Source organism: Salvia splendens, chromosome 16, assembly GCF_004379255.2.
Source record: "Salvia splendens isolate huo1 chromosome 16, SspV2, whole genome shotgun sequence".
Taxonomy (NCBI): domain Eukaryota; kingdom Viridiplantae; phylum Streptophyta; class Magnoliopsida; order Lamiales; family Lamiaceae; genus Salvia; species Salvia splendens.
The window spans coordinates 32,989,930-33,003,965 of NC_056047.1; positions in this window are offsets into that span (position 1 = coordinate 32,989,930).

Consider the following 14,036-nt stretch of genomic DNA (forward strand, 5'->3'; position numbering starts at 1 on the left):
TAAGTCCATAGCAGACAATAATTAATTAATGGATGTTTCTATCTTAAGCACGAGAAATAAATTGAACGCAAATAAAGGAAACCCGGAATACTTATAATTTCGGATTTAGAAATGCAGTGCAATATTACTTTTGTAGTGGCTGCTTGTAATATTCCAATATAAGCTTATATTAAACTGTGAGTTCAATTTAATTAGTAAAAAGCTAATTGGGTGAGGCATAATCCAAATTCTTCCTTAGATCCCTGACTGGGCCCAATAAGTGACTTATATAAATAGGAGAATAAAGGAGACAGAAAATACACATTTTTCACTCACAAATTTTCGTCCACTCCTTTGACAGAGAGAAATCGAAAATTGCCTTCCTCCGTGAGCTGAGTTCTGTCTTCGTTATTCAAGTCCTAATACATTGGTGAGATTTGCCCATACAAATATCAGCGTATAGTCCGGGACACCAGTCAGAAGATCTGAGGTCTTGTATTGAAGATCTTCACGTGGAGACGGAGCGAGCCATCATCGATTTTTGATTGAATCAACGAGGTAAATTGACTAATTCCGTAGTAAGCATGTTTTAGGGATTTTATATGCTAAAGCATGTTTTAATTCAAGTTATGAGCATGATACATGTGAAAATTGCGCGAATAGAATTTGTCTAAATAATCTGCTAAATAGATCAAATTCATGTGATCGGATATTGAACGCACGCTTCCGCTGCCAACCCCTTCAATTGGTATCAGAGCCAGTCTTTGGCTCTGATTATTTGGATTTAAATTTCACGAAATTCATGTATGCATGTGTTATTTGATTGCGAAGCATGTTCTTGGTGTTTTTGTTTAATTTTATGCATGATGAACTCAAGAACTATCAAATCAAAGAACTTGAATTGCTCGAACGCACCACGTGCGATCGAGGTAGGGATGTCGACACAGTGGGAGCCGGGAGCCGTGATCATGGGGCGACGCGCAGACGAGTGGGGGCTCGTGCGCGCCGCCGGCCGAGACCACAAGCACCAGACGGAACCCGGGTTGAGGTCGATGTGGCGGTGACTGGCGCGGAGTGGTGGTTCATCCGAGAACCACCGAGACACCGCGAGACACCAGGCCAACCCTAGGCGGAAGGCTTCCCGAGACGAAGCTCCAGTCGTGGCCGAGACGTGTGCGCCATAAGGCGCGACGTGTTCCGAGACGAGAGGAGAATCCAGACTCGGGAGGGACGAGACGGGCTATAGCAACTGGCCGAGAGCAGCGCCGCAGTCGTGCGCGCTGCTGGCCGAGAGTCGCGGGACCCGACGTGCCACGACACCTAGACGGACTTAGCGGCTGGCCGAGAGCTGAGGCGCCTGTGCGCGTCTCGCTGGCTGAGAGCTGCCGAGACACCGACGAGCCGGTGGTCTAGGCAGGCGGCCGAGAGCATGCGCGCACTCGTGCGCTGCTGGCCGAGACGCTTCATGCGTCGTGATCCGACAACGAACTCGTCGGATTTTCGTCGTTCATCGTTCGTGCGAACCTCGTGCGATGAGATAACGATGAAGGATTATTTTAATGATTATTTGATTATTTTATTAAAAGATATTATTAAAATATCATTATTTAATGGAAATAAAATCTTTTTAGAAGATTTGTCTAGATTTTAGGAATATTTTTATTATTATCTATATCTATGGAAATAAATAATATTATTTTATTCCTAGATGATATAGATGAGAATAATTTAATAGTTTCCTAATATTTATCTACATTTAAGGAATATTTTTATTATTATCTATATCTATGGACATAAATAATGATTATTTTATTCCCTGATGATATGGATGAGAATAATTTAATAGTTTCCTAAAATTTATATATCTAAGATCCTAATAAGGATAGATATGTATGAATACATTAAATAATAAAATATCTCTTCCTAATCTTGAACAAGGAAATAATTTGAATTTATTTTTCATGTCTTATTAAGGATTAAATAATTTGTTTATTTTAGATATACCTTATTGTAGACCTGAATAAGAATAAAATTCTAGATCAACTATTTCCTACAGGAAGATAACAACATTAATCTAAAGATTTAATTATCCAGTAGATTAAATACCAACAGAATTTAATTAAGCCTTAAACTGTCTCAAGGCCAAGGATAATTAAAGTAAAACCATAACCCAAAATATCTAAGCTATAATTACGAACTCAACGTTTGTATATGGTCTCCATCAATTGGTCTGCAATTTATGAAGCCTTTTTCTAATATTATCGCCACCTGCTCTGTGGGGACAATAATCCTAAGAAAATAGCAAGTTCATGTGGGCAGACTTCTCAAATATAAATAGTATGAACTAGAATGTAGTTTCCAATATTATCGCCACCTGCTCTGTGGGGACAATAATCCTAAGAAACTGCGAGATTCAGAAGTTCACACAGGATTTATGAGATAGCTTGATCTTGTTAGCAGCACATGAGCATTGTTATGGGAGTGTGTTGTAGAAATGAGACTCTGTAATGCTAAAGAGATGGTCTTGCTTAGGCAACATTAGGCGGCCATGCCACTCTGTGGTCTCTGGACTATTCGTCGGTGTTGTGACCAGTAAAATTGTAAGATTTTAATGCGTATTGACTTCCTCTGGAGGGTACAAAATTTTAATTTTACAGTTGTAAGATTTTGAAAAGTTTTATGGTTAATCTAATCAAACTTCTTACATAAGTTTATGACAATAGTAAAATACTCTGTTTTGCAGTGCAAATCAAATCGTCAATATGTCGTTTAATCCTCTTTCCGCAATTCTCAAAGAAAATAAACTCGAGGGCTAATATTACATAGAATGGAAACAAAATTTGGACATCGTTCTCACAGTAGATGAGTACATCTTTGTGCTCACCACCCCGCGACCTCCAGTGCCGCTGGCTAACGCTGCGGCAGGAGTCAGAGATGCACACAGACGGTGGCATAAGGCGAATGAGATGACTAAGTGCTACATGTTGGCTTCTATGTCTTCGGTACTCAAGCATCAGCATTCAGCCATGGAACCAGCCGCCGAGATTATGCAGAATCTCAAAAATCTTTTTGGTACTCAGAATCGAACGACTAAATCTCAAGCCTTTCGGAGTATCATGTCGAAGATAATGAAGGAAGGCTCATCTGTGAGGGATCACGTCCTCGAGATGATGGGCCACCTCAACCAAATTGAGGTCTTGGGAGGGACCATCGATCCCGAGTCCCAGGTGACTATCATCCTTCAAAGTCTTCCCCCTAGCTTCCAACAGTTCAAGCTCAACTTCGAGATGAACAAAAGGAATTACACCTTGGCAGAGCTGTTGACTGAAGTTCAGTCGGCAGAGGACCTTATGGTCCAGGCTAAGGCGGCCATGATAATTTCGGCGCCTCGTTCTTCTGGCTTAAAGCCTAGAAAAGGAAAAAGGCAGGCACCGAACTCAGGACCGGCCAAGATAGCTAAGGGAAAGAAGAAGAAGAGGGCTAACAAGAAGCCCACGGGGAAGTGTTTCAAGTGTGGAGAGAAGAGGCATTGGAAGCCAGACTGTCCTAAACGGGGCAAGGCTACAGGTATGCACCAAGCTCTAGTAGTCGAGTCTTGTTTGACTTCGACATCAATCTGCACTTGGGTTATTAACACAGGAGCCATTGATCATATTTGTTTTGATCCTGACTTAATGCAGGTGACAAGACGGCTACATGATCGCGAGATCGAAGTCCAGCTAGGCGACGCTACCAAAGTGGCAGCCGTTGCAGTGGGAGACATTTATTTGCGTTTTAGTAGTGATAGATTTTTGATTTTGAAGAATGTTTTGTTGATACCTTCGTTTAGAAGAAATTTAATTTCAGTTTCTAAATTGGTTTATGTAGATATTCGATTTCTCTTAATGACAACTGCGTTATTAAGAAAGATGGTTCTTATATCTATCGTGGTATCATGGAAAACAATCTGTACACAATCACTTCTACACAGTTTAATAATCGCAAATCAGAACTCAATACAACATCGAAAATTTCAAAGAAACGAAAGGAACCTTCAAGTTCAATGAACGAAACGTACTTGTGGCACCTTAGACTTGGTCATGCCAATGAAAGGGAGATCCATTCTCTTGTTCAACAAGATCTTATCAAAGGTCTAGAGGAGGAACCTTTTCATAAGTGTGAGTCATGCTTAGAAGGCAAGATGACCAAGAGTCCCTTTAAGGCTAAGGGCAATAGGGCCAAGGAAGTACTTGAGCTCGTTCATTCCGATGTATGTGGACCAATGTGTACTGAGGCAAGAGGTGGTTTTCGATACTTCATCACATTAATTGATGACTTCTCGAAAATTGGATATGTCTATTTGATGCGTCACAAGTCAGAGTCTTTTGACAAGTTTAAAGACTCTTGTGGAGAAGTATCATGGAAAGAATATCAAATGCCTACGATTTGATCGTGGAGGTGAATACCTCGGTGCCGAATTTTTGGACTACTTATCGGAGTCAGGAATTGAATCCCAACTGACTGCGCCGGGCACGCCCCAGCAGAACGGCGTGGCTGAAAGAAGGAATAGGACCTTGTTAAACATGGTCCGTTTGATGATGAGTTTTGCACGGTTACCTATTTTGTTTTGGAGACATGCCTTGCTTTCTGCAAGTCACATTTTAGACAATTTACCATCAAAATCCGTACCTAAAACTCCATATGAGTTGTGGACTAGGCGTAAACCCAATCTAGCACATCTCAAGGTTTGGGGTTGCCCGGCTCATGTATTGGAAAAGGATCCAACTAAGCTAGGATCAAGGATGGAGGTATGTTTGTTTATAGGGTACCCTAGAGGGACGAAAGGATATGAATTCTTTAGCCTCCGAGACAAGAAAGTCATTGTGAGTACTCACGCGACATTCGTAGAGGAAGACTATGTAATGAATCATAAACCCAGTAGTGAAGTGGCTCTTGATGAGCTAACTTCTGTCACAAGTTCCATTAACCAAGAACAAGTACCAAGTGTATAAACAATTCCCGAAACTTCAACTTCTACTCAAAATATTGTAGTGCCGCGCCGCAGTTGGAGGGTCTCGCAAGAGCCCGACAGATACATTGGTTTGGGAGAATATATGGATCACTCCTCGAACAGCAATGTATTAGATCCCTGGAACTTTGCGGAGGCGCAGACAGATGTCGATCATTGCGAATGGGTGATAGCAATGGATTCGGAACTACAATCTATGATAGACAAAGACGTGTACGATTTTTCCGTCCTACCTGAAGGCTGTACTGCCATTGGGAGCAAGTGGATATATAAACGTAAACGTGGACCCGATGGACGAGTTAAAGTCTTCAAAGCAAGACTAGTGGCCAAGGGGTATACCCAAAAGGAAGGCATCGATTATGATGAGACCTTCTCCCCAGTGGCCATGCTCAAATTGATCCGGATACTGTTGTCTATTGCAGCTTATATGGATTGGGATGTATGGCAGATGGACGTTAAGACTGCGTTTCTAAACGACAGTCTTGAGGAGACCATCTACATGGAACAACCCGAAGGATATGCCATAAAGGGCAAAGAACACATGGTTTGGAAGCTTAAGAAGGCCATTTATGGCCTCAAGCAAGTATCTAGATCGTGGAACCAATGTTTCGATCAAACTGTTTGCAAGTTTGGATTCGAAAAGTGCCCAAGTGAAAGCCGCGTGTATAAGAAAGTTGATAAGGGGAATGTAGTGTTCTTAGTTTTATATGTAGATGACATTCTTCTAATTGGAAACAATAAAAAGATGTTGTCATCAGTTCGAACATGGTTATCAAACCAGTTCGAGATGAAGGATATGGGAGACGCGGGACACATCCTCGGGATCAAGGTTCTTCGGAATCGAGAGAAGAAGATGTTGTGCTTATCTCAAGAATCTTACATCGAAACAGTACTTAGTCATTTTAGCATGCAGGATGCCAAGAAAGGTTTCTTACCTTTTAGACATGACATCCATTTATCTCAAGAGATGTGCCATAAAACACCGTCTGAGATACAGGAAATGAGAAGGACTCCATATGCTTCGGTAGTTAGAAGTCTCATGTATGCTATGCTTTGTATTAGACATGATATTTGCTTTGCTGTTGGCATAGTGGCAAGATATCAGTCGAATCCGGGCCAAGGACATTGGACTGCCGTAAAGAACATACTCAAGTACCTTAAACGGACTAAGGACTATGCTCTAGTTTACAATGCAACCGAGCTCTGTCCTTTGGGATATACTGACTCAGACTTTCAAGCTGATCAGGACTCGAGAAAATCTACTTCAGGATATGTGTTCACCTTAGGAGGTGGAGCCGTAATTTGGAAGAGTGTGAAGCAGAAATGCATCGCGGACTCGACCATGGAAGCCGAGTATATGGCCGCTTCGGAGGCTGCAAAAGAGGCTGTATGGTTCAAGAACTTCCTTATGGATTTAGGTGTGGTTTCGAATCTGCCCAATAGCATCACCATTTATTGTGACAATTCTGGTGCTGTGGCAAACTCGAAAGAACCAAGAGCTCACAAAGCGAGCAAACACATAGAGTGGAAGTATCATATCATTAGAGATATAGTGCAGAGAGGAGACATAAAAGTGGTCAAGATTGCGTCAGAGAACAACCTGGCAGATCCTTTTACAAAGGCTTTGGCGGTGAAACCGTTCGACTGCCACGTTGAAGGGATGGGAGTTTGACTCATTCAAAACCTCAACTCACTTTCAGTATAAGAGAGAGAAATTTAGACGTGTGCACTACCATTTTGTATACTCGAAAGCTGTTTTGAGTATAAGTGGGAGATTGTTAGGGTTTTGTATACTAGAAATCACCTTTCGAGTGATTGCATACTGTAAAACTCTAATAGTTATTTTCCAATAAATGCAATAGATTATTTTTGTCATAATGTTGTTATGTTTTACATTTAATGGTTGTTTATTGCATATTTAAATGTATAAGCAAACGTAACAAAGTCTAAGTCTTTGTTTTAGTAGACCGGTTGTGAGCGTCGTCCAATTTAAGGTAACACGGTCAGTTCTAAACAAAGAAAAATAAGAATTTCACAACCTAGATAGGCCTAGACTACCTATCGCGAAAGGTTGCAATGTCAGTCCGATTATTTCTAAGCCTTATTGAAATAAGATGACATTGGTGTGGTATAGTACTGAATGGATCTAACAGCAAGACGAGTCTTTATGCTATCTACTGAAAGACGAGGTCTTGATAATTAATTTCATAATCAATGTACGTTAGCATTGAGCATACGATATTGAGTATCCACAACTTTGACTTACCAAAGGTGCGGGTTTTTCGTAACCCAACGATCCATGTATATTGGGTTGTGGTGATCATTATCTAGAGGTGCTAGGATTGGTATTATGCTATCTCGTTTGATAACATCCACAAGAGGAGCTCGAAACAAGGTTTTATTATTCGGAACCTAGCTAGTTGGAGTTTAATTACTCTATGAATAATAAATAAGAGTTTCTTGCTAAGTCCACTCTTGGAGAATAAAATATGTTAATTAATTAAGTCCATAGCAGACAATAATTAATTAATGGATGTTTCTATCTTAAGCACGGGAAATAAATTGAACGCGAATAAAGGAAACCCGGAATACTTGTAATTTCAGATTTGGAAAGGCAGTGCAATATTACTTCTGTAGTGGCTGCTTGTAATATTCCAATATAAGCTTATATTAAATTGTGGGTTCAATTTAATTAGTAAAAAGCTAATTGGGTGAGGCCTGATCCAAATTCTTCCTTAGATCCCTGACTGGGCCCAATATGTGACTTATATAAATAGGAGAATAAAGGAGACAGAAAATACACCTTTTTCACTCACAAATTTTCGTCCACTCCTTTGAGAGAGAGAAATTGAAAATTTCCTTCCTCCGTGAGCCGAGTTCTGTCTTCGTTATTCAAGTCCTAATACGTTGGTGAGATTTGCCCACGCAAATATTGGCGTATAGTCCGGGACACTAGTCAGAAGATCTGAGGTCTTGTATTGAAGATCTTCACGTGGAGACGGAGCGATCCATCATCGATTCTTGATTGAATCAACGAGGTAAATTGGCTAATTTCGTAGTAAGCATGTTTTAGGGATTTTATATGCTAAAGCATGTATTAATTCAAGTTATGAGCGTGATACATGTGAAAATTACGCGAATAGAATTTGTCTAAATAATCTGCTAAATAGATCAAATTCATGTGATCGGATATTGAACGCACGCTTCCGCAACCCCTTCAATTGGTATCAGAGCCAATCTTTGGCTCTGATTATTTGGATTTAAATTTCAAGAAATTCATGTATGCATGTGTTATTTGATTGCGAAGCATGTTCTTGGTGTTTTTGTTTAATTTTATGCATGATGAACTCAAGAACTAACGAATCAAAGAACTTGAATTGCTCGAACGCACCACGTGTGATCGAGGTAGGGATGTCGAGACAGTGGTAGCCAGGGAGCCGTGATCACGGGGTGACGCACAGACGAGTGGGGGCTCGTGCACGCCGCCGGCCGAGACTACACGCACCAGATGGAACCCGGGTCGAGGTTGACGTGGCGGTGACTGGCGCGGAGTGGTGGTTCATCCGAGAACCACCGAGACACCGCGAGACACCAGGCCAACCCTAGGCAGAAGTCTTCCCGAGACAAAGCTCCAGTCGTGGCCGAGACGTGTGCACCATAAGGCGCGACGTGTGCCGAGACGAGAGGAGAATCCAGGCTTGGGAGGGACGAAACGGGCGATAGCAACTAGCCGAGAGCAGCGCCGCAGTCGTGCGCGCTGCTGGCCGAGAGTCGCGGGACCTGACGAGCCACGACACCGAGACAGACTTAGCGGCTGGCCGAGAGCTGAGGCGCCTGTGCGCGTCTCGCTGGCTGAGAGTTGCCGAGACACCGGTGGTCTAGCCAGGCGGCCGAGAGCATACACGCACTCGTGCGCTGCTGGCCGAGACGCTTCATGCGTCGAGATCCGACGACGAACTCGTCGGATTTTCGTCGTTCATCGTTCGTGCGAACCTCGTGCGATGAGTTAACGATGAAGGATTATTTTAATAATTATTTGATTATTTTATTAAAAGATATCATTAAAATATTATTATTTAATGGAAATAAAATCTTTTTGGAAGATTTGTCTAGATTTTAGTAATATTTTTATTATTATCTATATTTATGGAAATAAATAATATTATTTTATTCCTAGATGATATAGATGAGAATAATTTAATAGTTTCCTAATATTTATCTAGATTTAAGGAATATTTTTATTATTATCTATATCTATGGACATAAATAATGATTATTTTATTCCCTGATGATATGGATGAGAATAATTTAATAGTTTCCTAAAATTTATATATCTAAGATCCTAATAAGGATAGATATGTATGAATACATTAAATAATAAAATATCTCTTCCTAATCTTGAACAAGGAAATAATTTGAATTTATTTTTCATGTCTTATTAAGGATTAAATAATTTGTTTATTTTAGATATACCTTATTGTAGACCTGAATAAGAATAAAATTCTAGATCAACAATTTCCTATAGGAAGATAACAACATTAATCTAAAGATTTAATTATCCAGTAGATTAAATACCAACAGAATTTAATTAAGCCTTAAACTGTCTCAAGGCCAAGGATAATTAAAGTAAAACCATAACCCAAAATATCTAAGCTATAATTACGAACTCAACGTTTGTATATGGTCTCCATCAATTGGTCTGCAATTTATGAAGCCTTTTTCTAATATTATCGCCACCTGCTCTGTGGGGACAATAATCCTAAGAAAATAGCAAGTTCATGTGGGCAGACTTCTCAAATATAAATAGTATGAACTAGAATGTAGTTTCCAATATTATCGCCACCTGCTCTGTGGGGACAATAATCCTAAGAAACTGCGAGATTCAGAAGTTCACACAGGATTTATGAGATAGCTTGGTCTTGTTAGCAGCACATGAGCATTGTTATGGGAGTGTGTTGTAGAAATGAGACTCTGTAATGCTAAAGAGATGGTCTTGCTTAGGCAACATTAGGCAGCCATGCCACTCTGTAGTCTCTGGACTATTCGGCTATGCTGATTGCAGCCTTGTTGTCACAGAACAGTTGACTCTTCTGAGTAGGTGGGAAGCCTATTTCTGTCAGGAGCCTCCGTATCCACAGAATCACGGTTATTCCACTTTTTGCCCCTCAAAATTCAGCTTCGGCACTAGAGAGTGCGATTACTTTTTGCTTTTACTCCTCCAAGTGACAAGGTTGTCTCCTATGAACATGAAGTATCCTTCTGTTGATTTTCGATCGATTGGATTGCTTGCCCAGTCAGCATCAGTGTAGCCTAAGACTTCCAATGGTCCTTCTCTCTTTAGCAAGACTTCGTAGCCAACTGTCCCTTTAAGATATCTCACTATCCTTATCACAACATTCATGTGCTCTTATTGCGGCTTGTGCATGAATTGACTTACCACTCCAACTGCGTATGCGATATCTGGCCTTGTATGAGCTAGATAGATCAACTTTCCAACCAGGCGTTGGTAGCGTTCTCTATCTGCAGATTTTGCTCCTTCCTCTATCTTTAAACCATGGTTCTGTACCATTGGCGTCTCTGCTGGCTTGCATTCTAGTAGCCCTGTCTCTGTTAGTAGATCTAGGACGTACTTCTTCTGTCGCAGGAAAATCCCCCTTTTTGATCGTAGAACCTCAATTCCCAAGAAGTACTTCAAGTCTCCTAGATCTTTCATCTCAAATTCTTGAGAAAGATTTTCTCGAAGCTTCTTGATCTCAGCTGTGTCATTTCCTGTGATTATCATATCATCCACATAGATTAGGAGACAGGTTATGTTGTCACCTTCTTTCTTGAGGAAAAGAGTATGATCTAAGTTGCTTTGCTGGTATCCATACTTCTGCATTGCCTGGGTGAACCTCCCAAACCATACTCTGGGCGACTGTTTCAGACCGTACAACGTCTTCTTTAGACGACATACTTCTCCTGTGCTGAATTCACCAGAATAGCCAGGTGGGATCTCCATGTATACTTCTTCTTCCTTTTTCAATTCTCCATGCAAGAACGCATTAGTAACGTCGAGCTGATGTAGAGGCCAGCTCTAATTTGCTGCAACAGACAATAGAATTCTTACTGTGCTCATTTTAGCCACCGGTGAGAAAGTCTCGGCGTAGTCAATCCCACACGTCTGAGTGTAGCCTTTTGCGAGCAGCCTTGCCTTGTATCTCTCAATGTAACCATCGGCTCGTCTTTTTATGGTGAAGATCCATCTGCATCCGACTGGTCGTTTCCCTGCTGGTAGTACACATTTTTCCCATGTATTGTTCTTGAGAAGAGCATCCATCTCTTTCTTTATGGCTTCTCTCCAGTGTTTATGCTTCATTGCTTCATCCACTGAGTTTGGGATTTCATCCTCATATAGGGCAGCTTCAAATGCTCGTGCCATCTCAGTCATCTGGGCAGTCATGGAGTAGGCAATGGGATAGCGAGCTTTTCTTCCCTTCCAATCTGGGGAGTATCTTTTTGGGGGCACTTCTCTATTGTTCCGTGGTGGAAGAACATGATGTTCTGATGCGTCTGGCTCATCTTGGATGGTCTCCTCTCTATGCTCAAGGTTAGTCTCAATAACAGTCGATTCACTTGGATCAGAATTTCTTACCTCAGGATTATCAGTCGAGGCGATAGCGAGTTTGTCACTAGGTTCAGTGGCCTCTGACGGTGTGTTTGAGGCCTGCTCTGTGTTAAAGCTAACCTTCTCGGTTGGACCCACATCGAGACCGGAACTTGGCGTAGGGCTGGTAAGGATGCTTGGAAACAAACTTAGCGGGTCACTCACAATTTCTGTTGGTTGATTTTCCTCCCCCTGACCGCTAAGTTGGTGATAGAAGTACTCATTTTCTACGAAATCACAGTTCATTGTGATGAACATGCGTTTGGTTTTGGGGTCGTAGCACCGGTAACCTTTTTGTTGTTGGGCATATCCTAGGAAGACACCTTTTACAGCGCAAGGGGAGAATTTAGTCCTCTCGTGTTTAGGTATGTGAATGAAGGTAGAGCATCCGAAGATTTTGGGTTCAAGAGTGAGTGGAAGAGGTATTTGGGTATGGTTAGATAGGACTTGGATAGGAGATTTTTTGTTGAGTCCTTTAGTGGGCAGACGGTTTAGGGTGTAGACAGAGGTGGTCATGGCTTCGGGCCAAAAAGATTTTGGGACTTTGAATTCTATAAGATGAGCTCTGGTCATTTCAAGGATTTTCCTATTCTTTCGTTCTGCTACCCCGTTTTGTTCTGGTGTGTGAGGGCAAGTGGTTTGGTGAATAAGGCCCTTGTTGGCAAAAAAATTGTTGCATTTGGGCATTGACATACTCCCCCCATTATCAGATCTAAGAATTTGAATACTTTTCTTATATTGGGTTTGCACGAAAGTGTAGAACAGAACAAATTTATCAAAAACTTCTGACTTAGATTTCAAAAAATAGATCCATGTCATGCGTAAACAGTCATCAATAAAGAGTATAAAATATCTAAACCCTTGTCCACCCGTAATAGGTGCTCGTCCCCACACATCAGAATGAATAAGGGAAAAAACTTGATCCACACGGGTATCATTAGGTTTAAAAGAATGTCGATGACTCTTAGCCAAAAAACATGTATCACAATCCATACGAGAAATTTTATCAAAACTAGGGAACAAAACTTTAAGATAACCTAGTGATGGGTGTCCTAAGCGACGATGTCATAGCCAAGCTTGTCTGTCTGTGGATCCGTGAGTCAGCATCGCGATACTTTGTTGAGCTACCTCATCCACATAGTAGAGACCACGTCGCTCAGTGCCACGCCCAACAATCGTCCCCGTCTGAATATCCTGTAACACGCAAAAAGATGGTTGCATTAGTAAGGTACAATTCAGTTCTTTCGTGACATGACTTACTGCCAATAATTTATGAGACAAGATCAGCACATATAGGCAATTTGAGATTTTCAGAGCAGGTGAAATCTGAACAGTTCCCGTTCCCTGAACAGTAAGTAATTCCTCATTGGCAGTTTGAACGTATTTTTTGTGAGGTTTGGTTATCCCAGTAAAATCAGACTTATCAAATGACATAGTGTCGGTCGCCCCACAATCGAAAATCCAATCCTTATCCTTATGTGAGGATTCAGACATGCTACAGGCTGCAGATATATTCTCTAGGACTTGAAAACTGTTTTTGCAATTAATTTGTGGCTCAAATTCTAATTCCCTATAGTCTGGGGGCCTTTTTCGAACAATGTGGGAGTATATAGGGTCAATCTCTAATTTAAGGTTATTCGGGGGCCGCATTGATGTGTAATTTTCGAGCTTTTATATTAATGGATTATTAACACACAAGTTTAATAAAATAGCTCTAATATTACAATCTATCTGCAAGAGTACAGAGTCGACTGTAGTACTTCGAGTGTCGAACCACAGGGAGGCGTAGGTTATTTAATAAGAATTGACAAAATTAATAAACTAAATTTACAAACTAAGGTACGAAAATGGAGAAAGATGTCACTCCAAGTTGCTCACGAGGCTTGTATTATTCTACACCTTTAACAATGAAACATACGAAGGGATTAAAACATCAACCTAATCGCGTGCACTGAACATGTTTGCGACGTATAATTCACAGTCAGCTGAACACTTGTTCCATGAATTAATTTTCAATGATATTAAATTCCTGCGGAAGCGCGGGAATAAAAGATCATCTACTATAGTCACCTACTTAATCCACTATCAAACTATCCTCTGAACAATTCTAATTCGATAGCAATCCAACAATCAATCATTCCTAAACTATGTTAAAGAGACAATAGCAGAGGAATTAACATCACTACGTTATTAGCCAAAAACATAGTGAATAAATATTGAGCACATTGTTGGACACAAACATATGAAATCAATGGTGTGAAAACATCCATACAAGCCTAGATTACAACTTGGAGCAACAAAGGAAGCTTAGCCTAAACACATGGTGAATTTGCAATTAAAACCGTAGGATTCAAGCTCTTGATGAGTGGAGTTGGGATTTGGACTTAGATCGTCGGAGAGTAG